Raw genomic sequence first — 21,411 nt, forward strand, 5'->3', positions numbered from 1 at the left:
ATGAGAACACCTATCTGCTGGTGGATAATGATTTTGATTTTTAATGTATTTTCATTCGTTGTCAACGCTTACGGTATCTGACATTTTTGACTCCCAGTGAGACACAGAACTATTTGCGAGATAACTCAATATGTTATTCCGAGCTGAAGAAAAATTTGATAGCTGACGTCTCTTTGTGTGTAGTCAACAACGATATGTGTGGGGTTCGATTCCCAGTCAGTACTGAACTCTTCGTCATATTGTTTCTAGTTCAAACATGCTCACGTGTCGCTGCTGGTGTAACAATCCCATATTTAACGTTCGTGTACTCTAGAATATAGCAGCTATAGGTGCCGGGTTGGAGTCCTGGGAAGGAAAAAATTAATGTTTCGTCTCGTCATTTCAGTTAAAACATCTAGCTACTGCCGAGAAAATCCGAAATGTCACAGTTGATTGTGCGCCGATATCTATCCGATTAGGTTCTGGGTTCGAATCCCTGTCCAACACAAAGCTTTACCACACGGCAACTCAAGTAAGTTACTTGTGAAGAAGCAATATTTAAGACCTCTCGTAGTTCGTCAACAGGGACAATAGATGCAGTGTAGGAATTCGTGTCCGTTAAAAGTGCTTGCGTTATGCGATTTAAAGTTGGTATTTGCTAACTTATACTGTCTAAAATCGAGGTATAGCACTCTCTGTATGCCTAATCATGAATGACTGTTAGTTTCCGTCAGTCACGAAATCTTTGCTTAGTCTGGATGACCTGGGTTTGAATCTATATGCAGAACGAGACGGTTCGTGTGTGTCATTTGAAGTTAATACATATTCTCAACTAGCTGCTCATGAATAACTTAAATTTTTAATCTCATTTTGTGTTAAATAATTAGTACGGTATGTTACTTTGAAGAGGAAATCATGAATACGACGAACTTACTACTTGCATTACGTATCTGACATAATAATGAGAGTGGTAACATTTCAGGTATGTGATTTATTGTAATAAATGTGAGCTTACAAGCCTTAAGGACAGTCTTATCTGTGATAAGATGTTCCCAGATATATGTAGTATCGTGGTATAATTTTACATCTTGAGTTATTGCGATACAGAGCAGTGTTTTCTAGTGGTGACTTGTTGGAACCATTTTCAATTGTCAAACGACTGTACCGAGGAGCCATTAGAGGACCTGGTAGACAGCTGCGTTATGCGGGTTGTATGCGAATCAGGCGTAATGCAAATCAGGTCGTTCGGATACTTTTGAGCAGGACTGTACTTTGGCGGCAGTGGAATCGTTCTGCACTCAGCCTCAAATGCAGTAGTATCTTGAGGAAAGATTATCGTATCCCCTCCAGGGATTAACATTTGAGTTCACCAAGCATCCGTTAATACTCATGTACCGATTGAAACTGCAGTCCGCCTCTCAATTGCTTCGATGCCTTACTTTAATTTGTCCTCTGCTGGGATCCCAAAAATTCAAACAGTACTCGAGAATGCGTCGCACTGACGTTCTAAACGCCGTCTCCTTCATGGAGAGTTACACTTTCCCATACTTCTCCCAATAAATCGAAGTCGAGCACCAACCTCACCTTTTACCAAAATGGTGTTTGTATTACATTTAATACCGCTTTGCAACGTTATGCCTGGATATTCAATCGAAGTTGCACCCTACTAACGCTGTATTTGAAGGTTACAATGTCTTTCCTATTTATCCGCTTTTCTTCCCTTAGAGCTAGCTGTCACTAGAAATTTTATGTAAATCATCTTGTATGTTCGCATAGTCATTCAACTAGGATACCTACCCGAACACCTCAGTGTCATCAGCAAACAACCGGAAGTTGCTGCTCACCCTGTTCGTTGGACCATTTATGTACATGGAGAATAAAAACGTTCCTATCACAGTTCCCAGGCACACTCCCGAAGATGCCCTGAACACACGCCGTCGAAAATTCTGTGCTGGGTTCTACTACTTAAAAAGCTTCCAAGCTAATCGCACATCTCGAAACCTAACACATATGCTCGGATCATTAACAGTCTGCAGTTGGGCACCAAGTCAAATGATTTCCGGACATCTAGAAATATGGAATCTGCCTGATAAAATTACGGTTTGGAGAATATCACATGAGACAAGGGGATGCTATAACTGTTATAGTGGCAGCAGTGAGTCAATAGCAATCTTCATCACTTGGACTGTGGTGCCATCGTGTCCCGTAGATGCTGATCTGATACGCATGACAGCTTTCGTGACAGTATTACGAGTAACATGGTTCGGATAGAATTTTTCGTGCTACAGTCGTTTGCCACTATTAAGGAATCAATGAGTTTCTGTTTCGTTGTGGTTGTTGTCAATGTGAAGTATCGGTTGAGTTCTTCAGCTGCGAAAATGAAATCAGCTGCCGCTTTAACTTTCCATATACCAAGAGAACGCAAGTTTTTCCTTAGGGCAGCTAGTTTGTTTCTGTTGTCGGTCAACGTATGGGCATTCCTGAGTGTTTTCTTTCTCACTGCTTGACCGATTATTACCGTTCTGCTTGTAGGCAAGACGATTATCCGGCTTAGGGCATAGATTGTATCATCGACGTCCCGAATCTCTCAGACTCATGAGCATTTTTATTTCTTCAGTTAGACTACCTGCAGATTTCCTCCTTATTTTTTTGGTCCGTGGGGGAGCACATTTTTTTTATAAACGCTAATGGACACTTCACTGAGTAAGCAATGAGCAGACTGTAACAGAATACGCGAAGGTGGGGCAGTGCAGGTTCTAGGAAGTGAAAGCGCTGGGTATCTTTAGGAACGAAGGAAGTCTTATGGCCAACGCCACAGAGATCAGCAGCAGTAATTAAACAGCCGAGAGGCGACAAGAAAATAAATCCCCATACAGAGCCAGAATAATCTGTTAAAAACAGTATAGAAATCAAGATGAATGGAATGAAAGTAGAATGTACAATACTATTATTGGCTCTAACGATGAGAAACAGCAAGAATATGGTAAAAACTGTTCAATAAAAATGGGGCAAGACTAACAAGTGAACGTTCCCAAGCGTAAATAGACGATGTTGATGAAATCTGGGAGTATAGCTTTGTTTCAACCTAGTTTCACTATTAAGAAGTAGAACGCAGCCCATAATGTAATCTTGATTTAGAGGGAATATCCTGTATATGATGATATAATGTTTTTCGTATAAAAGTTGACTTGTAATTAACGTTCTTGAAAATTATATACAGCTATTCTAATAATCTGAAATTTCGCAAACTACTGCACCACAATTAATAATTTAGAAAAATTATAACTTTTGTTACAACATAATTTCGAGAAACTTTCAAACCACGTAGATCCACGCTGTGCGGGTAGGCGGGTTAAAAGTCGCGTTGCGTTCCGTAATTGTATGACCACTGTCTTTCGTCGTACTGTGCACTACAAAAAGTTCCACCTGCCTCAGTACGGCATCTGGTCACCAGCCCGATTCTCTGCATACGTTGATACTGTTCAGACGATGTTAAAAGCAGCGTTGAAGAAAAACATCGTCAATACTTACGTTTGCAAAGTCCGCCTAAACTCTGATAGCAAGGTATCCTGTAATATCTTACAACGATTTTCGGGTGGAGCGCGAGTGCTTCGTTCTTTAGAAAAAGTGTCAAAATTCGGCAACAAGTTCTTTATTTCTTTTCGTTCAAAATTAAAGAATTATCCATCAGCCCGTATTTATTTAAACGACTAATATAAATTTCCTCACCTCACAGGTCATACAACCCAGTATACACGCAAAACAGCCAGAAATGTACTCAAGTCCGACCCGAATTATTACGTGATCTACAGTCGATGCTTTGCTAAAATGTATGAGTTTCACATTCGGTCTTTTTTTTCAGTGGATTTGTAATAAAAAAAACTGCTCGCCAACTTTTCCATAGATGAATATGAAGCATGCCACGCGGAATGCTACAGAGGCCGAAAATTCTAATGCGTTTATCTTCCCAACTAAACATTTCACGAAGCTCAAATTTCCACAGTCTGTCTGTAAATGAAACTGCTTTCACGGCAATACCATACGGACGCGAAATACCAGTAACTTCGTCATTTTACTCATAACATAGACGGACACGTCCTACGTGGCCTGTACGTCCAATAGCTAGCCAACGACTGACTCCCTGCCGTTCCTTCCCGGGCCTGTAACTGCTTGATAGAGCGCGGGAAATGCTTAACTCTGATGGGTTGTTCAAAATGACCAGCCAATCAAAATAATCCTTCGAGTTCCTTTTTGCGCCAAAACTGTCCAACGCCAATCAATATCCAATATCCAAAAGGATTTCAATTGTTGTATGCACATTATCAGCATTAATAAACTAATTATACAACAGGCTACACAAATGAAAAAATGATCGGTATTATTACGAAAGTAGGAATATCCCAAAAGTATGTCATGATTAGAAATATTTGATTTGTTGAAATGTACTGCTGACAAAGGCAGACCTATTTTCATGACAATGTTTTTCGAACTCCAGCTCACAAGGCACACATGGCTAGTTTGTGCATTCCTGTCGCGCGCAATATCAAAAAAATGGTTCAAATGGCTTTGAGCACTATGGGACTTAACTTCTGAGGTCATCAGTCCCCTAGAACTTAGAACTATACTTAAACCTAACTAACCTAAGGACATCACACACATCCATGCCCGAGGCAGGACTCGAACCTGCGACCGTAGCGGTCGCGCGGTTCCAGACTGTAGTGCCTAGAACCGCTCGGCCTCTACGGCCGGCGCGCTGCTGACAATACACTGAACATTGTGTTGTGCGACAGATCAATTGTTTATTTTTCTCAATAACAACTATTTTATTCGCGATCGCACATTGTCGGTTTGGCAAGCCGTAGGTGAGTAACCAGTATCTGGCATGTGCCTATCATTCTGCCCGAAGGACCGCTCGTCATTAATTTAATATTGCTCAGATCAAGAGAAGGAATAAAATCCTTTGGTAACTTTCCATTCCAGTCGCTCAGTGTTAAAAATACGATAGGTTAAAGGGATTCCACCGAAATTAGAACAGAATTGGCAATCTATTTTTGTGTGAGTTGTTAACCTTTTCTCATTCGAAGAAGCATCACCATTTGTGAGTAACGGCCACATTTCTCTTGGTGACTGGTTTAATTGTACTTCCTTTGTCACTGTGTAATTTGCCAAACTCGTCTCACAGCAGCTATTGAGACAGAAAATTCGAAACGGTTGCCTCATTTAACAAGGAATTGGCCATCACAGAGCTCAATAGCTTACGAGAAACCTTATAGTGTCGGTTTGCAGTATCATGAAAGAAGAAATTTCATGTTTATTTTCATACTACGAAGCTCTTGTTTCACTAACTCTCGATAACTCTTAAAAAATTAGTCACTGGACTGAAATAAATAGAAAGGGAGGTATAAGTACTGATAATATCGCCATAGATCAGAAAGCTCCGCGTGTTTAAGAGTTGGCAAAACACTCTCCTCCTTGTGTGCTATCATTCGCCAAACTTTCGTTTCGATGTCTCGAGCGGTTTAGGAGATATGAGAGATGTTGCGAGTATTTCATTCTCGTGGGCTTGAGATCGGAAGTGAGCGCGCTACATGGGATCCATTTTCTCGAGATCGGAGGCAGATAGAGATCTCCTCCAAAGTCTATACAAAAATGCAGGGTGTTAGTTAAATTTCATACCCAGTAACATATGGTGTAATATTCACCAAACGTAAAATCATAGCAGCCCCTAATTTTCGTTGCAAGCTTTTTGAGTTTTGCGTAGGGTCTTACATAAATGTGTACATCAAAATAAGAATGGTCATTAGCGAGGTGATGGGTACTACACAAGTTGCGCTTCCCACGGCTTGGCTAGCGACAGGTGCGAGTGAGTCACTCTAAGATACCAGCGGCCGTATATTGCCAGCGCCAATGGCTCCAAAGCTACGAGCCCCTACTTCAAAGTAGGATACTGCAATAACATGTTATTGCTATTGCGTATTGACTCGCGACGTTAAAGGTTGTTTCTAAAATCCCATTTTTGGAAGATAAGCTGTCACTATGCGCTGCCAGAGTATTTAAATATTATGTTTTAAATTCTTATTTTACAATTCACATTTATGTCCTTCTTTCCTTTAATTTTATCGTTTCACGCAGATATTGCTCAACACTGGTTTATGTATGCTACAAGACTATAGAACGCAGAAAGGCACGTTAGCAAGCTAATGGAATTTTACGATTGTTAAGTGGTAGTAAGATTAACGAATGTAGCAACAAAACAAAAGTAGCCTGTTCTAGACGAAAGGAGTCCTTCATTCGAATCGTTGCAACGCAGGTAAAAGTAGCACATCGTTACAACGAAAATTTTCTAAAAACTTTCAGTTTTGTGAGACGTGTCATTCCCAAATATTTCTTTACATTTAGAACCAGCAGGGCGAAACGATCAGTACGCAGGATATTATAAATTATGTATCCTACCTTCCTCATCCGGCTGTGAGGAAAGAACGACTGAGATTTACAAAACATTGAATTATTTGATGCTTCAACCCGGAAAAACAGTTCACCATCACTCACTAACATTTTGGACACAGGATCCAATCTGTTATCTGAATTTTGTCATCATGAATTTGCTTCAGGATGTTCCATAAGACAATCATTGGAGATGGCACTCAGGTATATTTACAACTGACGTAGAACGAAAAGGATAGAGATACGAGATTCCCCTGGTTTCATGTCGAGACAAAAGATGCAGTTTGGCAAACTATGATGACATCATCATTCACAGGTTTAATACACGTTTACAGTTTGGCCTGACATACACCAAGTGTGGTGTCACCGCCAGACACCACACTTGCTAGGTGGTAGCCTTTAAATCGGCCGCGGTCCGGTAGTATACGTCGGACCACTATCAGTGATTGCAGACCGAGCGCCACCACACGGCAGGTCTAGAGAGACTTCCTAGCACTCGCCCCAGTTGTAGAGCCGACTTTGCTAGCGATGGTTCACTGACAAATTACGCTCTCATTTGCCGAGACGATAGTTAGCATAGCCTTCAGCTACGTTATTTGCTACGACCTAGCAAGACGCCATTATATGTCAAGAGCCACGTTCGTCATTAATGGATTAAAATTAAGTATTCCACCAGATACGTCCGTTTTTCTCAATTCTAATTCCCTTTTCATGTTCCAGACCTCACGCCAGCCTGCGTGAGCTAAAACGCGTGCATTTCGGCCTCCTTTAGTAACACGGTGTTGGCTCTCCTACCAACCACAACATTGGCGACGAGAGTAACAGTGTTCTTATCTCAGTTGGCCTGATTTACCTGTGTAATGGCTTCTCCAGATGTACTGTCCGAATTTTATCGCTTACAGAATCAGCAGACGCAGGCCTTACTGGATGCCCTTGGACAGCTCGTCCAGGGTCAACGTGCAATGCAAAACGATGCGCCAGCAGCCGCTCCACCGCTAACGCAACCACAACACGCTGTTGCACCAAGTTTTCGATCTTTTGATGCTGCACTGGAAAGCTGGACGGAGTGGTCACGCCAATTTGGATTCCATCTCGCCGCCTACAGAATTCGAGGTAACGAGCGGCAGCCTTTTCTCCTTTCTTCAGTAGGGGTGACCACGTACCGTGTGATAGTCAAATTATTTCCCCGACGCGACGTAGCAACTCTGTCCTACGAAGAAATGTTGTCTGCATAAGATGCATATTTCAAAGAATCAGTCAATGTAGTTGCCAAACGGTATACCTTCTTTCGTACAAAACGTACGGCTGGTCAGACTAATCGGGAGTGGGTTGCAACCTTGCAATTCCTTACTAGGGATTGTGCTATTGAGTGTCAATCTGGACTCCCTTATTCAGATAATATGGTATGTGATGCAATTGCACAGAACGTTTCTGATCTTCGTATAAGGGTACAGATTTTGAAACTAGTAAATCCCTCCCTTCAACAAGTGATGGACATCTTGGATCGGCAGAACACACTTGACTTTGCTCAGGAATCATTTGAAACTTCGCCAGCAGTGTGTCAGGTTAACCGGCCCGCCGGGCGAGCTGCACGGAGCAGTAAACAGCCCTCGCGCCCGGCCGCGCCGCTGCCGCCAGGCTCTCAGCCACGTGTGCCACGCCAGCAAGCTAATTCAGTGATCAAATCATGCCCGCGGTGTGCTACTAAACATTCGCGTGAGAATTGCCCGCCACGCCAAGCTATTTGCTTTTATTGTAATAAAAAAGGACATGTACAGAGTGTTTGCCATAAAAAGCTCAGATCGGAAGCTCAAAACCATTCCAGGCCCTTTGCTTCGCGCCGGAATCGGAATCGAACAAAGGATACTCAGGCTCGCGAAACTTCGCCCATGGAAATTCATGTAGTTCATTCCACTCCGCGCATTGCCACTCTCTCTAACAGTGACTGTGTTCGTCCCAAAAATAGTGTGCGTCGACATCGCCGGAACTCCCGCCAAGTCGCAAATGATTATGTACCAGTGTCTTTTCACGTTGCACGAGACAGTCGCTCTTGTCGTCAGCAGGACAATAAACTTTTTGTAGACTTGAACATTAACGGCAAAGTGATACCATTCCAGCTCGATACTGGAGCTGCAGTTTCACTGATCAATCAAGACACTTACAAACTGCTGGGCACACCTCCGTTGCGTGCCGCAAATGTCCAGTTAACTAGCTATTACGGTCTAAATATCCCTGTGTTAGTACAGTGCAGCCTTCTTGCAACATGCAAAGGACAAACAAATTTGTGTCATTTTACGTCCTTAGTTCTTCTTCTGCAGTGAACTTGTTTGGTTTCGATTTATTTCAGTTGTTTAACTTGTCTATAGTAAATCAGGTGCTATCAGTGAACCAGAGGGTGCCTTCAGACAGTGTATCTCGTCTATGTGAAGAATTTGCAGACATTTTTGCACCGGGCTTCGGTTGCGCTAAGAACTATAAAGCACATTTGAAACTGAAAGTAAACGCGCAACAGAATTTTTTCAGAGCGCGCAATGTTCCCCACGCATTGCGTGATGAGGTCGCAAAAACATTACACGATTTGGAATAACAAGGTGTAATTGAACGTGTGCAGGCTTCTCACTGGGCACCACCCTTAGTAATTTTGTCAAAACCTTCCGGAAAGTTGAGACTTTGTGTGGACTTCAAGGCAACAGTAGTGAATCCACAACTAGTGATTGCAACTTTTCCTTTACCCCGCCTGGAAAAACTTTTTGACAAACTGTGCCTGGGTAAATATTTTTCGAAGTTGGACCTCGCCGATGCGTACTTGCAAATACCGGTGGACAAAGAATCCCAGCGCGTTTTGGTGGTTAATACGCATATTGGTTTGCATCGATTCAAACGATTGCCATTCGGGTGTGCATCCGCCCCTGCATTGTTTCAGCAATATCTACAAACTGTTTGTGCGACGGTCCCTACTGCAGCAAATTATCTGGACGATATTGTGATCTCCGGAAAGACCGAAGAAGAACATTATTACAGGTCTTGCGACAAGGTGATCTTCGCTTGCGAAAGGACAAATGTGTGTTTCTTGCTCGGGACTTGCCATACTTGGGCCATGTACTCAATGCCCAAGGCATACATCCCAGTCCCACGCACCTTCGTGCCATACAAGCCTTGCCTTCGCTGCAGAATTTGAAGCAGCTATAGAGTGTGCTGGGAAAAATTACGTATTATAATAAATATGTGTCGCTTGCCTCTTCCATTTCAGCTCCGCTTCATCGCTTACGCCGTAAGGGTGTTCCGTTCGACTGGACGACGGAATGCGACCGCGGCTTTCGCCAGCTGAAATCGGCGTTGGCTTCCAATACTTGCCTTACGCCATTCGATCCCCAGAAGCCCCTCTTGTTGATGGTGGATGCATCAGATTTGGGGATCGGTGCTGTGCTTGCGCACAAAGATGGATCGCACGATCGCCCTATTGCCTTTGCGTCCAAATTTCTCTCGTCTGCGAAAAGAAATTATTCACAGATCGAGAAAGAAGCATTGGCTCTCGTATTTGGTGTTGCAAAGTTTCATGATTTCTTGTATGGTCGTCACTTTACCACAATCACAGACCACAAACCCTTGACATCGCTTTTACATCCGACCAAGCCTGTACCTCCACGTACAGCGCAGAAATTCATTCGCTGGTCTATTTTCCTCTCGTAGTACCGCTACGATATCTTGTATCGGTCCACTGCTAAGCACGGAAACGCCGATGCGTTGTCCCGCTTGCCTGTTGCTGAGTATAGGGCATTCGATTCCTCCTAACTTGCTTGCATGTTCATTGATGCGGCAACCGATGACGTGGTCGAATCGTTTCCGCTTGATTTTCCTCGTGTAGCTACAGCCACAGCTGTCGATCCTATCCTGGCTCCCGTTCTGCGTTTTGTTGCTACGCAATGGCCCTTGTCAAAGTCACGGATTGGGGACCCGTTGGTTCGCCGATTTTTTGCTCACAAGGAGACACTTTTTGTACGACTTGGTGTTTTGTTGTTGCGTTCTGATAATGATCAGTCCAGGGTCTTGGTACCACGTTCGTTACAGTCCTCTGTCTTACAGCTTCTCCACCATGGACATTGGGGTATAGTGAGAACGAAACAACTTTCTCGTCAGCACTGTACTTGGTTCGGAATCGATGCCGCGATTACGAATATGTGTTCTTCTTGCATGGTGTGTGCCGAAAAACAATCAGCACCACCGCAGAAATTCTTTGCATGGCCAAAAGCCACTTCCCCTTGGCAACGCTTACACATCGATTTTGCTGGTCCATTCTGGAATGCTCGATGGTTGGTAGTGGTAGATTCATTCAGTAATGTTCCTCTTGTTGTCCGGATGTCTTCCACGACGTCATCTGCCACCATCCAAACGTTATCCGCTATCTTTTGCATTGAAGGTCTTCCACAGACTATTGTTTCCGACAAAGGCCCACAATTCATGTCCGCAGAATTTCAGTCATTCTGCAAGGCCAATGGTATTCAACATCTGACGTCCGCGCCCTTTTCGCCACAGTCAAACGGTGCCGCTGAACGATTGGTCAGGACTATCAAGTCACAGATGCTGAAATTGAAAGAGCCGCCTTCTCGGGAGGACGCGTAATTGCTCTTTTTGTCCTCGTACCGCTCTCAGCCCCGAGATGGTCGCTCGCCGGCTGAGTTGCTCCACGGCCGCCCTCATCGAACGTTGATGTCTTTGTTACATACGCCGCTTCAGGTTCCTGTGCAGCGGCAGACACCTGCTTTTGCTCCAGGCGACGTTGTCTACTATCGCCAATATCGAGGTTCACGGCGTTGGCTCGAAGGGCGCATTCTTAGCTGCCTCGGACGCGCTATGTATCTGGTTTTGGGGGCCTCTGGTGAGGTGCGTCGGCATCTCAATCAGCTGCGCCTCTGTCGTCGCACGGGATCTGCCGCTCGCCGTCTGCTTTCAGCGACGGTGCCGTCCCGTCAGCGCCCTGGAGACCCATCTACTGGCTCGCCTCAGCCCCATGTGTTACCGACGCTGCCTTCCATTTTGCCCCATGGCGACGCGCCGCCGCCACCGCCGCCGCCGCCGCCTGTTCTCCCGCCGGCGACGCCCGCAGTGGACGCGTCGCTGCAACCGCTGGGCGCCTCCCTGGGTCACGCGCAGCCGATCGCTTCCCGTGACCAGTTGTCCTCTGACATGGAACTCTTGCCCGCTCCGGACCATATGTCGTCTTCGCCCGTCGGGTGCCCCGGCCCGATGGAGGTCGACCCTTCGGCCCCTCCTGTCTCTCTACGGGCGCATACACTACATGTTGGCGTGCACCCTGGAGCAGGTTTTCAGGCGTTTCCTAGCTCCCCGCGGTCCGAATGGCAGGGTGCGGGTGGCACAGCCTCGCCTGTTGTTAGGCTCCCCACCTCGTCGCATACGTCAACATGGGGTCCTCCCCACGGCGGGCGGAAGCCTTATGCCACAACCGTACGCCGATTTGCGGGGAGGAATGTGGTGTCACCGCCAGACACCACACATGCTAGGTGGTAGCCTTTAAATCGGCCGCGATCCGGTAGTATGCGTCGGGCCCGCGTGTCGCCACTATCAGTGATTGCAGACCGAGCGCCGCCACAGGGCACGTCTAGAGACTTCCTAGCACTCGCCCCAGCTGTACAGCCGACTTTGCTAGCGATGGTTCACTGACTAAATACGATCTCATTTGCCGAGACGAAAGTTAGCATAGCCTTCAGTTACGTTATTTGCTACGACCTAGCAAGGCGCCATTATCAGTTACTATTGATATTGAGAAATATGTACCGTCAAAACCGACGTTCGTCATTAATGGATTAAAGTTAAGTATTCCGCCAGCTACGTCCGTTTTTCTAAATTCTAATTTTCTTGTCCTGTTCCAGACCTCACGCCAGCCTGCGTGAGCTAAAACGCATGCCTTTCGGCCTCCTCTAGTAACACGGTGTTGGCTCTCCTGCCAACCGCAACATCAAGTTTCTCCTTTCCGCAACTTTGCATGGTTTGACTACAGGACTTAGGGGCACATATCCTACTGCAGCAGAACTTCTGCTTGAAAGGACTTTCGTGGACGTCTTTGCCGCCTGAACTGCGAGGACGACAATAATCTGATATTCTTACAACAGCATCTGACAAGTCTGCTGAAAAAGAAACTTCCAATGACAAAATGGAATAGTATTTGATGAACACACAGCAGTGTTAGTCATTGATTTGGACACACAAGTCTTCTATGATTACCGTCCTGTAACCGATAAACTACAGTATGAACCTGCTAATTAAACGAAAGTTACTACACGTGACTGCGAAATTCTATGATTCTCTTGGTATCTTTTCATCAACATCCGCTGTAGAAAAAATTGTTTTTCAGGGTATGTGATGCCTTGGGGAGGGTTCATGGAGCAGTGCTGTACATCAGAATCTCCCAGACTAAAATCACATTTGTTATTTTGATCGTAAGTAAAAGCAGTGTACCTTTATTAAAATGGTGACGCTTCCGCGCCTTGACTAAGTATACGCCTTCCTGAGTTCGCGGCTTATGAGAGTTTTTCACCAGTTCTCCGTAATTGACATCGCAAACGCAAGAATGTGGAGTGATCCTATACTGACTATGGACTAGATACGGAGAAACCGAAATTGCCAGAATACGTTTGTCCGTAGAGTAATTGATACCTAAGAGTGTTTGACGCCATTGCAGTGGCGACATTGTCCCATCACATATGATCCTGCAGATCTGGTATTACGTGGAACATCAATTGGAAGATTCCGGTATTCTGTACTATGATGGAATGGACCTCCGTGTTTAAGTCAGCCACTTCACACGTGGTCTCTGGAAAAATCTCTGACGATTCCCTTCCAGAGATGCGAAAGGTATCGAACATTTTTTCATTATTAATGCTTTGGTGTGTTCCATTGACGCGTCAAAATATAGAGCTTACTGGAAACATTACGCATAACGGCATGGATTATTGTCTTTGATCTATAATGTTCGACGCTCAGACGAGTTCACTTTGCAGAGTCTAAGATACAAGAAAAGCACCCACTACTCATAGAGTATACGCACCCATTCACAAAACTACTCACTCGACAGAGGCATGTACATTAACACTACCTAGGAACTGCTATAGAGCTGTCTGAAATACGTAACGACTTTTGAATCTTGAAGGTAAGAGAAACGGTAAAAGTGATCATACATACGTGTCTCCTTGGAAACTAGACAGAAGTGTCCGCGTATCCGAGGTAGAAGTTCCTCTACCACTTGTCTGTATTGAAATCACGAAGCCGTTTTCTGCAACAGGCGTAGATTTCGTAGGTCCGCTTTTCGTCAAGCTCGATAACTTGTTTCGGTGCTACAACCTTCTTTTTAGATTTGCTATAACAACAACTCTCCAATTTGAACTAATATTAAATATGAAAACAAGCAAATATATGGTGCCGTTCCCATATTTCCGGCGAGAAGGGGACTGCCAGGGACTATATTTCATGTCGCGCACAAAATACCTCACTCACCTCTTCGAGAACACGAAGACCTATCAGTACTTGATTCACAAAGGTGTTTCTTTGAAGCTTACTGTACTACTTACGGCTTGGTGATGAGCGTATGGTACGAACTGAGAAATACTATCTGAGAAGGATTTTGGAAAACGATAGTAGAGGAAGAAATATTTAGGACTTTATTGGTAGAAGTACACTGAAGATCCAAAGAAACTGGTACACCTGCCTAATTTCGTGCAGAGCCACTGCGAGCACGCAGAAGTGCCGCAACACGACGTGGCAGGGACTCGACTAATGTCTGAACTATTGCTGGAGGGAACTGACACCGTCAGTCCTGTAGGGAAGTCCATAAATCCGTAAGAGTACGATGGGATGGAGATCTCTTCTACACAGTGCGTTACAAGGCATACCAGATATTCTCAATAATGTTCATGTCTGGGAAGTTTGGTGGCCAGCGCAAGTGTTTAAACTCAGAAAAGTGTTCCTGGCGCCACTCTGTAGCAGTTCTGGACGAGTGGGTTGTCGTATTGTCCTGTTGGAATTGTCCACGTCCGTCGGAGAGCACAGTGGATATAAATGGATGCTGGTGATCAGACAGGGTGCTTACGTACGTGTCACCTGCCAGAGTCATATGTAGACGTATCAAGGGTCGGATACCACTGCAACTGCGCATACCCCAGACCATTACAGAGCGTCCACCAGATTGAACAGTCCCCTGCTGACATGCAGGGTCCAAGCATTCATGAGGTTTTCTCCATACCAATGCACGTCCATCCGTTCGATACAATTTGAAACGAGTGTCGTCCGACATATATTCAGTCATCGCCGGCCACGGTGGTCTAGCGGTTCTAGGCGCTCAGTCCGGATCCGCGTGACTGCTACGGTCGCAGGTTCGAATCCTGCCTCGGGCATGGATGTGTGTGATGTCGTTAGGTTAGTTAGGTTTAAGTAGTTCTAAGTTCTAGGGGACTTATGACCACAGCAGTTGAGTCCCATAGTGATCAGAGCCATTTGAACTATATCCAGTCATCAACAGTCCAATGTCGGTGTTGACGGGCCGGGCGAGGCGTAAAACTTTGTGCCGTGTAGTCATCAAGGATACACGAGTGTGCCTTTGTCTCCAAAGGCCCGTATCGATGATGTTTTTTGAATGGTTCGCACACTGACTGACACTTGTTGATAGCCCAGCATTGAAATCTGCAGCAATTTGCGGAAGGGTTGCACTCCTGTCACTTTGAACGATTCTCTTCAGTCGCTATTAGTCCTGTACTTGCAGTATCTTTCTCTGGCCGCACCGCTGCCTGAGATTTGTTTTTTCACTCGATTCCTTATATTCACGGAACACTCATGAAATGGTCGCACACGAAAATTCACATTTCATCGCTACCTCTGAGATGGTGTGTCCGACCGCTTGTGCACCGACTACAACACCACGTTCAAACTGACTTAAGTCTTATAACGTGCCATTGCAGCAGCAATAACCGATCTAACAGCTGTGCCAGACGCGTTTTGTCCTATACAGGTGTTGCCGACCATATGGCCGCATCCTGCCTGTTAATATATCTCTGTATTTGAATACGCTTGCCTGTGCCAGTTTCTTTGGCGCTTCAGTGTAGGTGCCGCCATCAGCTCGCGATCAGCCACACAGTGCGACTGGGAAATAATGACACGAAGCCATTTCCAAACTGTAGAACCATTGACTTCATTAGCTACTGCTCTTGAATCTCGTATACACAAAGATCCTGGAAGATATGCGAAACTAGCAGAAAAATAACTTCATGAAGAGATGGAAGAAAGTTTATGAATACCACTGTCCTCACAGGGAAACTGAGAAATACCGAGTTGGCGATATTGTACTCTTTAGTTGACAGTTGAAGCATATGTGGAAGAGAACCCGCACTATTGGAAGAAGTCGGGGGAAATGTGGAACAGGGCGGACCTCAATCCTTCAAACTTTGGTCGGCCGGTGCAGACGGTCACCCAACTTGAGAGTGACTAGGTTGGGGAGGCTTTTGATGAATGAATAAGTTCTCTGTTTGTTATTTATCTCTGTATTATGTATATCTCTGAATGGAGACGAAAGTAAATCAGTAAACACTACACGTGGTCTCCTGTCAGTTAATAAATGATCATAAAAGTGTTACTATTTTCCCCTGCCAATAAGTTCTCTAGATTGAAAATATCTGGTCACGAGCTGACGAGCGACTATGTGCGCCACCAGTTGACCGCTGGGATGATCGATGGTCTCTGGCACTGAGTTGAGGTAGCACGGGATGAGGTACCAATATCTCCCATCCAAGCTCAATTAAGCTCACGTGGAATCGTGTTATAACTATTATTGCTGACTGAGATGGGAGCTCTGTATAGATCGTACTCTGTATACTCCCTGATCACCAACAAATTTAATCGTGTTTTCTTGCTGCCCTTGCGTTTACGCAAAGAAAGTACAACTTAGTTATTTACTGATCTTCCTGGGGTTACAATTTTAATGGACAGCTGTGAATTTCTTTCGCATAGTGGATTGGCCATTATCAAACTTAAGGTTTGTCTGTTTTATTTTCTGCAAAGTTGTCGCACTCAAATCATTCTTGGGGCCAAGAGTTGGCTGAAACCTGAAGTAGAAGACTCTGAGATATTTAGCGAATAATGATACATATATCGGAAAGTGGATTAGACGCCATAGGAGGGGGAGTATTTAATTCAGTTCTACTGAGGTCAAAGTAGGGTGCGACAGTAACGTTATCTCGTCGCGTATTAGAGGTCGAGGTGAAACCATGTTATTTCTTCTATGTTTCACCGGCCATCCAATTCCGCTGAGACAGTTCTAGAGTCATTCAAAGAAGGTCTACGGCCAGTTGCACGTTAATGCCCAGATCACGCAACAACAGTAGGAGGCGACTCTGACCTATCGAGTGCACACTGAAACGTCTATAGGTTCATTGCATGGGCTACAGACAGACAGTCTTGCGAAGTTAGTTTGATAGCCCACACGCAGTTGAAATTTGTTAGACATCGTAGCTACAAAGAGGCCGGACCTTATCGAAAGCGTCAATATATAGGAGTTAATCATCAAGATGTCATTATAGCAACTATGGTTACAAAAGTTAATAAATTAGTCAAGAAAGTTAGGAGAATGTTTCTTGTAGAAAGAGCAGATAAGAAGTCGTCAGCATCTCACTTATATAGTGAACTGGAATCATTTGTTCTAGTGAGACAGACGCAGAAAAATTATCCCCGAAGCTTAAACAGTTTGTAAATCACAGTCTGGAGAATTATGGTCCGAGTAAGTGGAATAAGGACAGAAAAGAGCAACCGTGGTTTAACAACGAAATTCAGAAAATGCTAAGACAACAAAGGCTGTTGCTTCTAATTGTTTCAACAAGAAGTTGCAGTTTTTAAGCAATTTTTTAATTCCATGATAAAATTCCATGATAAAATTAAAAAATTGCTTGAAAACTGCAACTTCTTATTGACACCATTAGAAGCAAAGCACTGTATAGTGATGAACCCATCAGCACTAAAACTGAGATCACATCCTAAGATCCACAAACCAGAATGTCTTATACGTCCCATTGTGAACTCCATCAATAGTCCAAGCTACAAAATCACCAAGAAACTTAATGATATTATCCATAAGGCATATGTGTTTGAAAATAACTTCTCCATCATAAACAGTTATGAGCTCATCAATAGTATAAAAGATATCCCCATCCCTGTGACAGCTAAATTTGCATCTCTTGACATAGTCAATCTATATACAAACATAACAATTAGTTTGATAAGAAATAACTTTCTAAATCATGTGACAATGGGTAGAGCTGAAATCTATGAATTGTTAGATATCGTGGAGCTTATATTATCTCACAACTACTTCCTGTTCAACAACAAGTTTTACATTCAGGAAGATGAATTGGCAATGGGTAGCACTCTTGCAGGCTTGCAAGCAAACATATATATCAATAACCTTGAAAACAACTCTTTTAGATCCCAAACCCAACTAAAAGATAAGCTGCTTTATTACAAACGCTATGTTGATGACAATCTCATTATGTTCAATGGAGGAACAGAAAAAATATATAAAATAGCCAAAGAACTTAATAAAATACACAATAAAATTCAATTCACAGTAGAACATTAAACACCATAAGGCATTAACTATCTTGATCTAACAATCTTAAATAAAAATCAAGAGCATAAATTTCAAATTTTCAGAAAACCAACAACCACCAAAGTTACCAAACACAAATCCTCTTGCCATCCAGACCAACATAAAAAAGCGTTCTTCAGAACAATTGTTAATTACATGCTTAAAATCCCAATGGACACAAATGAAAGACAAAAAGAAAGAGCAATTATTAAGTCAGTTGCCTCCATTTTGCCAACAGAGGCACAATACATGACCTTCTTGAAGAAATTGAAATATGTATCTAAACAAATACAGCTCAATGATCAAACTGAACCGAGAAACAAATTTTTCCTTCAGAACTTTGAAGATGTACTAGTTCAAAACAAGTATCCACTCAACGAGCCCTACACCGCCTCTCCACCGCCCCCCGCCCGACCTCCCCCCTCCCCCTCCTCACATCCTAACTATACTGGTGACAATGTAATATCCTACCACAGAATGTTAAGCCCCTCTACTGCTAACATAAATCAGTACTTTTATACATATTACTTCTAGCTAGAACAAACAGAAACTGCCTTTACCAATATTCCAGATCACTTTAATGTTAGAACAAAAATAAGTCAACAGTTAAAGAACTTCTACATCTACATCCATACTCCCAAGCCACCTGACTGTGTGTGGCGGAGGGTTTTGTTCATGGTTTTTAAATATAACGTGTACAGCCATACAAACAACTTTAGTCCATTACAATCACTATAACTTTTAAACATATACCTTTAGCTAAAATAAACAGAATCTACTCTTGCTAATCCCCCAGATCATGTTAACATAAGAACAGAAATAAGTCAACAGTTCATCTGAAGGTTAGTTATTAATTTAAATTTAAATATAAAGGTCCTAGTCTAACAGACAGCTGCATCTCACTGCTGATACAATATCTCTGTAGCATTAATTCATGTATATCCATGTTAATACCAATCACATAAAAAAATAAAAGAAATAAATACGCTATAAACTGCCTTTATTATACGTAATATAAAAATAGAAACAAGATATCAGATCACCTGAAGTTTGTTCTTGTAGTAGTTCATTTATTTATTTTATTTTGTACTCTCATCTTATCGCCAGTCTGATTAAAATATTTGTCCTTATATCGACCTTAACACATGTAAAGAAGAACAAATTACATCTCTGTGCAAAGTAGGCCTATGCCATATCTTTCTTTCAAGATCTTTGTTACAAGCAGCAGTTTTAAAGCGCATGCTGGATGCCGGAAAAGTCTCGCTGTCAGAGTGCAATTAATATAGTTTGTCCGCAAGTGTATGTAGTGATACAACAGCTGGACTTAAAAATGGAGGCAGACAGATGGGCACTAACCGGAAGAAGCTGCCTATACTGTCACAGTAAGTAAAAAACGATATTTACATCCATATCGACAAAGCTATAGTCATGGCGATACATTGAAGTGAATTCCATCTTGTTGTCATAGAGCCAGCACCCAGCATTATGCTAGCAATAATAATGTAATTTCTTGAAACCATCTGAAGATGAACCTGAAAAGGTTCGAAAACCTGTTCATGGAATAAAACATAATTATTCAAAAAAGTGACTGGTTGCAGTTTTGTATAACTTATTTACAAAAATATTTTAGTTCTGACGCAAACTGAAAGTGTGCGGTTTTAATTGTATTGAACTGCTAGTTAAAGTGTCCTGGCATGGTAAGCCAATTCAAAGATACAATTAGGTTTTATATCGTGTGACATAACTAATGCCCAGGGTAACTTAACTCAATGGTTAATGGTTACTAATCTGTAAATGTTGCAACAGTGGAATATTTGAGTATATTAACTTGTTTAAACGATCTTTACAGGAATCACCCGTGTAATGTTGGGTTTGTGTCGGTTCTGGAGCGCCACGACCGACCTCATTTGACCTCTTCTGTCAGGAGAGTTAATTTGGAGTTGGAACGGCTACTTGGATCTGATGCGGGGTCACACATTGGTGTGGTTCGTGTTGATTCACTCTGTAGGTGGGACTATACTAGACATGGCCTACACCTCAACAGGAAAGGGAAGGGTAAACTGGCTGGGCTGATAGCAGGAAATTTAAAGGGGGGAGGAACTACATCTCATGGTGGAAACTCTTTTTTAGTGTAAGATCAGTGTCCAGTGGGAAACTCAGCCATGCAAGTACTAAAGATGTCAAAAAAGTTCAAGATAGTTGCAAAAGTAAAATGAAAAATGTTAGTATATTTCATCAAAATATTGGGGGATTGAACAATAAAATTGATGAGCTTCTGCTTTGTTTAGAAGATATAGAAACTGAGAATGTAATAGATGTACTATGCCTGTCTGAGCATCACATTGTCACTGATATGCAAAAGGTTAGCATCAATGGGTACAAATTAGCTGCACATGTAAGTAGAGATAATATGATGAGAGGAGGAGTTGCCATATATGTCAAAAGCTTCCACAGTGCAAAAAATTTAGAAACTAAAAAATTTTGTGTAGAGCAACATATGGAAGCATGTGCCACTGAACTTAAACTAAAGGATGGCACTTTCATAATTGTAACAGTGTATAGGTCCCCCTCAGGGAATTTCCAGCTATTTCTGGAAAACTTGGATGCTTTGTTGTGCTATCTGTCAGACAGGGGGAAGCAAATTATCATTTGTGGGGATTTCAATGTTGATTCCCTGAAAGAGTGTAATAGGAAGAATGACCTTTTAGTATTACTCAGTTCTTTCAATTTGAGCTCCGTCATTGATTTTCCTACTCGGATAACAAAGAACAGCAGTACATTGATAGATAACTTTTTTATAGACCAAGATAAGTTTAAGGACATAAATGCTTATCCTGTTGAGAATTGTCTTTCAGATCATAGTGCACAGCTTGTTACAGTACATGACATAGCTCCATGCAGTATAATAAATCAGACTTTCAAAGCAGTGCGTTCAATTAACAATATAAATATTGCAAACTTTAGGGAAAGCCTACAGCAGCTAGACTGGGATGAAGTGTATAAGGAACCCGATGCAAACTTGAAATATAACTTATTTCACAATACATTTTTAAGGGTATTTGAAAATTGTTTTCCCAAGAAAATAGTTAAACATAATTCCAAGAAAACATATAAAAAACCTTGGCTAACTAAAGGAATAAGAATATCTTGCAACCGCAAAAGAGAACTGTATCTAACAGCAAGATGGAGTACTGACCCCGAAATTGTTCAATATTATAAAAACTATTGTGCGGTACTAAGAAAAGTTATTAAAAAGTCCAGAAGCATGTGTATCATGTCTGAGATCAGTAACTCTGATAATAAAATTAAAGCAATTTGGAATATTATTGAAAGGGAAACAGGGCAAC

This window comes from Schistocerca gregaria, chromosome 6 (genome assembly GCF_023897955.1).
Source record: "Schistocerca gregaria isolate iqSchGreg1 chromosome 6, iqSchGreg1.2, whole genome shotgun sequence".
NCBI lineage: Eukaryota > Metazoa > Arthropoda > Insecta > Orthoptera > Acrididae > Schistocerca > Schistocerca gregaria.